Genomic DNA, 7,390 nt, shown 5'->3' with positions numbered 1-7,390 from the left:
AAGCATAGGATAAAACAACATAAATACTATTTAATAAAGCATAGGATAAAACAACATAAATACAATTTAATAAAGCATAGGATAAAACAACATAAATACAATTTAATAAAGCATAGGATAAAACAACATAAATTCAATTTAATAAAGCATAGGATAAAACAACATAAATACAATTTAAGAAAGCATAGGTTAAAACAACATAAATACAATTTAATAAAGCATAGGATAAAACAACATAAATACAATTTAATAAAGCATAGGCTAAAACTACATAAATACAATTTAATAAAGCATAGGATAAAACAAATTAAATACAATTTAATAAAGCATAGGATAAAACAACATACATTCAATTTAATAAAGCATAGGATAAAATAACATAAATACAATTTAATAAAGCATAGGATAAAACAACATAAATACAATTTAATAAAGCATAGGATAAAACAACATAAATACTTTTTAATAAAGCATAGGATAAAACCACATAAATACAATTTAATAAAGCATAGGATAAAACAACATAAATACAATTTAATAAAGCATAGGATAAAACAACATAAATAAAATTTAATAAAGCATAGGATAAAACAACATAAATAAAATTTAATATAGCATAGGATAAAACAACATAAATACAATTTAATAAAGCATAGGATAAAACAACATAAATAAAATTTAATAAAGCATAGGATAAAACAACATAAATAAAATTTAATAAAGCATAGGATAAAACAACATAAATACAATTTAATAAAGCATAGGTTAAAACAGCATAAATACAGTTTAATAAAGCATAGGATAAAACAACATAAATCAAATTTAATAAAGCATAGGATAAAACAACATAAATACTATTTAATAAAGCATAGGATAAAACAACATAAATACAATTTAATAAAGCATAGGATAAAACAACATAAATACAATTTAATAAAGCATAGGATAAAACAACATAAATACAATTTAATAAAGCATAGGATAAAACAACATAAATACAATTTAATAAAGCATAGGATAAAACAACATAAATTCAATTTAATAAAGCATAGGATAAAACAACATAAATAAAAATTAATAAAGCTTAGGTTAAAACAACATAAATACAATTTAATAAAGCATAGGATAAAACAAATTAAATACAATTTAATAAAGCATAGGATAAAACAACATAAATTCAATTTAATAAAGCATAGGATAAAACAACATAAATACAATTTAATAAAGCATAGGATAAAACAACATAAATACAATTTAATAAAGCATAGGATAAAACAACATAAATTCAATTTAATAAAGCATAGGATAAAACAACATAAATAAAATTTAATAAAGCTTAGGTTAAAACAACATAAATACAATTTAATAAAGCATAGGATAAAACAACATAAATACAATTTAATAAAGCATAGGATAAAACAACATAAATACTTTTTAATAAAGCATAGGATAAAACCACATAAATACAATTTAATAAAGCACAGGATAAAACAACATAAATACAATTTAATAAAGCATAGGATAAAACAACATAAATACAATTTAATAAAGCATAGGATAAAACAACATAAATACAATTTAATAAAGCATAGGATAAAACAACATAAATACAATTTAATAAAGCATACATTAAAACAACATAAATACAATTAAATAAAGCATAGGAAAAAACAATATAAATACAATTTAATAAAGCATAGGTTAAAACAACATAAATACAATTTAATAAAGCATAGGATAAAACAACATAAATACAATTTAAGAAAGCATAGGCTCAAACTACATAAATACAATTTAATAAAGCATAGGATAAAACAAATTAAATACAATTTAGTAAAGCATAGGATAAAACAACATACATTCAATTTAATAAAGCATAGGATAAAATAACATAAATACAATTTAATAAAGCATAGGATAAAACAACATAAATACAATTTAATAAAGCATAGGATAAAACAACATAAATACTTTTTAATAAAGCATAGGATAAAACCACATAAATACAATTTAATAAAGCATAGGATAAAACAACATAATTACAATTTAATAAAGCATAGGATAAAACAACATAAATAAAATTTAATAAAGCATAGGATAAAACAACATAAATAAAATTTAATATAGCATAGGATAAAACAACATAAATACAATTTAATAAAGCATAGGATAAAACAACATAAATAAAATTTAATAAAGCAAAGGATAAAACAACATAAATAAAATTTAATAAAGCATAGGATAAAACAACATAAATACAATTTAATAAAGCATAGGATAAAACAACATAAATACAATTTAATAAAGCATAGGATAAAACAACATAAATACAATTTAATAAAGCATAGGATAAAACAACATAAATTCAATTTAATAAAGCATAGGATAAAACAACATAAATAAAAATTAATAAAGCTTAGGTTAAAACAACATAAATACAATTTAATAAAGCATAGGATAAAACAACATAAATACAATTTAATAAAGCATAGGATAAAACAACATAAATACTTTTTAATAAAGCATAGGATAAAACCACATAAATACAATTTAATAAAGCACAGGATAAAACAACATAAATACAATTTAATAAAGCATATGATAAAACAACATAAATACAATTTAATAAAGCATAGGATAAAACAACATAAATACAATTTAATAAAGCATAGGATAAAACAACATAAATACAATTTAATAAAGCATACATTAAAACAACATAAATACAATTAAATAAAGCATAGGATAAAACAATATAAATACAATTTAATAAAGCATAGGTTAAAACAACATAAATACAATTTAATAAAGCATAGGATAAAACAACATAAATACAATTTAAGAAAGCATAGGTTAAAACAACATAAATACAATTTAATAAAGCATAGGATAAAACAACATAAATACAATTTAATAAAGCATAGGCTCAAACTACATAAATACAATTTAATAAAGCATAGGATAAAACAAATTAAATACAATTTAATAAAGCATAGGATAAAACAACATACATTCAATTTAATAAAGCATAGGATAAAATAACATAAATACAATTTAATAAAGCATAGGATAAAACAACATAAATACAATTTAATAAAGCATAGGATAAAACAACATAAATACTTTTTAATAAAGCATAGGATAAAACCACATAAATACAATTTAATAAAGCATAGGATAAAACAACATAAATACAATTTAATAAAGCATAGGATAAAACAACATAAATAAAATTTAATAAAGCATAGGATAAAACAACATAAATAAAATTTAATATAGCATAGGATAAAACAACATAAATACAATTTAATAAAGCATAGGATAAAACAACATAAATAAAATTTAATAAAGCATAGGATAAAACAACATAAATAAAATTTAATAAAGCATAGGATAAAACAACATAAATACAATTTAATAAAGCATAGGTTAAAACAGCATAAATACAGTTTAATAAAGCATAGGATAAAACAACATAAATCAAATTTAATAAAGCATAGGATAAAACAACATAAATCAAATTTAATAAAGCATAGGATAAAACAACATAAATACAATTTAATAAAGCATAGGATAAAACAACATAAATACAATTTAATAAAGCATAGGATAAAACAACATAAATACAATTTAATAAAGCATAGGATAAAACAACATAAATACAATTTAATAAAGCATACATTAAAACAACATAAATACAATTAAATAAAGCATAGGATAAAACAATATAAATACAATTTAATAAAGCATAGGTTAAAACAACATAAATACAATTTAATAAAGCATAGGATAAAACAACATAAATAAAATTTAATAAAGCATAGGATAAAACAACATAAATAAAATTTAATAAAGCATAGGATAAAACAACATAAATACAATTTAATAAAGCATAGGTTAAAACAGCATAAATACAGTTTAATAAAGCATAGGATAAAACAACATAAATCAAATTTAATAAAGCATAGGATAAAACAACATAAATCAAATTTAATAAAGCATAGGATAAAACAACATAAATACAATTTAATAAAGCATAGGATAAAACAACATAAATACAATTTAATAAAGCAAAGGCTAAAACTACATAAATACAATTTAATAAAGCATAGGATAAAACAAATTAAATACAATTTAATAAAGCATAGGATAAAACAACATAAATACAATTTAATAAAGCATCGGATAAAACAACATAAATACTATTTAATAAAGCATCGGATAAAACAACATAAATACAATTTAATAAAGCATAGGATAAAACAACATAAATACAATTTAATAAAGCATAGGATAAAACAACATAAATACAATTTAATAAAGCATAGGATAAAACAACATAAATACTTTTTAATAAAGCATAGGATAAAACAACATAAATACAATTTAATAAAGCATAGGATAAAACAACATAAATACAATTTAATAAAGCATAGGATAAAACAACATAAATACTATTTAATAAAGCATAGGATAAAACAACATAAATACAATTTAATAAAGCATAGGATAAAACAACATAAATACAATTTAATAAAGCATAGGATAAACAACATAAATACAATTTAATAAAGCATAGGATAAAACAACATAAATACAATTTAATAAAGCATACATTAAAACAACATAAATACAATTAAATAAAGCATAGGATAAAACAATATAAATACAATTTAATAAAGCATAGGTTAAAACAACATAAATACAATTTAATAAAGCATAGGATAAAACAACATAAATACAATTTAAGAAAGCATAGGTTAAAACAACATAAATACAATTTAATAAAGCATAGGATAAAACAACATAAATACAATTTAATAAAGCATAGGCTAAAACTACATAAATACAATTTAATAAAGCATAGGATAAAACAAATTAAATACAATTTAATTAAGCATAGGATAAAACAACATAAATTCAATTTAATAAAGCATAGGATAAAATAACATAAATACTATTTAATAAAGCATAGGATAAAACAACATAAATACAATTTAATAAAGCATCAGATAAAACAACATGAATACAATTTAATAAAGCATAAGTTAAAACAACATAAATACAATTTAATAAAGCATAGGATAAAACAACATAAATACAATTTAATAAAGCATAGGATAAAACAACATAAATACAATTTAATAAAGCATAGGATAAAACAACATAAATACAATTTAATAAAGCATAGGATAAAACAACATAAATACTTTTTAATAAAGCATAGGATAAAACCACATAAATACAATTTAATAAAGCATAGGATAAAACAACATAAATACAATTTAATAAAGCATAGGATAAAACAACATAAATAAAATTTAATAAAGCATAGGATAAAACAACATAAATAAAATTTAATATAGCATAGGATAAAACAACATAAATAAAATTTAATAAAGCATAGGATAAAACAACATAAATAAAATTTAATAAAGCATAGGATAAAACAACATAAATAAAATTTAATAAAGCATAGGATAAAACAACATAAATACAATTTAATAAAGTATAGGATAAAACAACATAAATCAAATTTAATAAAGCATAGGATAAAACAACATAAATACTATTTAATAAAGCATAGGATAAAACAACATAAATACAATTTAATAAAGCATAGGATAAAACAACATAAATACAATTTAATAAAGCATAGGATAAAACAACATAAATACAATTTAATAAAGCATAGGATAAAACAACATAAATACAATTTAATAAAGCATAGGATAAAACAACATAAATACAATTTAATAAAGCATAGGATAAAACAACATAAATACAATTTAATAAAGCATAGGATAAAACAACATAAATTCAATTTAATAAAGCATAGGATAAAACAACATGAATAAAAATTAATAAAGCTTAGGTTAAAACAACATAAATACAATTTAATAAAGCATAGGATAAAACAACATAAATACAATTTAATAAAGCATAGGATAAAACAACATAAATACAATTTAATAAAGCACAGGATAAAACAACATAAATACAATTTAATAAAGCATAGGATAAAACAACATAAATAAAAATTAATAAAGCTTAGGTTAAAACAACATAAATACAATTTAATAAAGCATAGGATAAAACAAATTAAATACAATTTAATAAAGCATAGGATAAAACAACATAAATTCAATTTAATAAAGCATAGGATAAAACAACATAAATACAATTTAATAAAGCATAGGATAAAACAACATAAATACAATTTAATAAAGCATAGGATAAAACAACATAAATTCAATTTAATAAAGCATAGGATAAAACAACATAAATAAAATTTAATAAAGCTTAGGTTAAAACAACATAAATACAATTTAATAAAGCATAGGATAAAACAACATAAATACAATTTAATAAAGCATAGGATAAAACAACATAAATACTTTTTAATAAAGCATAGGATAAAACCACATAAATACAATTTAATAAAGCACAGGATAAAACAACATAAATACAATTTAATAAAGCATAGGATAAAACAACATAAATACAATTTAATAAAGCATAGGATAAAACAACATAAATACAATTTAATAAAGCATAGGATAAAACAACATAAATACAATTTAATAAAGCATACATTAAAACAACATAAATACAATTAAATAAAGCATAGGAAAAAACAATATAAATACAATTTAATAAAGCATAGGTTAAAACAACATAAATACAATTTAATAAAGCATAGGATAAAACAACATAAATACAATTTAAGAAAGCATAGGCTCAAACTACATAAATACAATTTAATAAAGCATAGGATAAAACAAATTAAATACAATTTAATAAAGCATAGGATAAAACAACATACATTCAATTTAATAAAGCATAGGATAAAATAACATAAATACAATTTAATAAAGCATAGGATAAAACAACATAAATACAATTTAATAAAGCATAGGATAAAACAACATAAATACTTTTTAATAAAGCATAGGATAAAACCACATAAATACAATTTAATAAAGCATCAGATAAAACAACATGAATACAATTTAATAAAGCATAAGTTAAAACAACATAAATACAATTTAATAAAGCATAGGATAAAACAACATAAATACAATTTAATAAAGCATAGGATAAAACAACATAAATACAATTTAATAAAGCATAGGATAAAACAACATAAATACAATTTAATAAAGCATAGGATAAAACAACATAAATACAATTTAATAAAGCATACATTAAAACAACATAAATACAATTAAATAAAGCATAGGAAAAAACAATATAAATACAATTTAATAAAGCATAGGTTAAAACAACATAAATACAATTTAATAAAGCATAGGATAAAACAACATAAATACAATTTAAGAAAGCATAGGCTCAAACTACATAAATACAATTTAATAAAGCATAGGAT

Source organism: Phyllobates terribilis, unplaced genomic scaffold (genome assembly GCF_046119375.1).
Source record: "Phyllobates terribilis strain yellow unplaced genomic scaffold, ASM4611937v1 Scaffold_20__1_contigs__length_20440879, whole genome shotgun sequence".
Classification (NCBI taxonomy): Eukaryota; Metazoa; Chordata; class Amphibia; order Anura; family Dendrobatidae; genus Phyllobates; species Phyllobates terribilis.
This window is presented reverse-complemented; position numbering follows the sequence as displayed.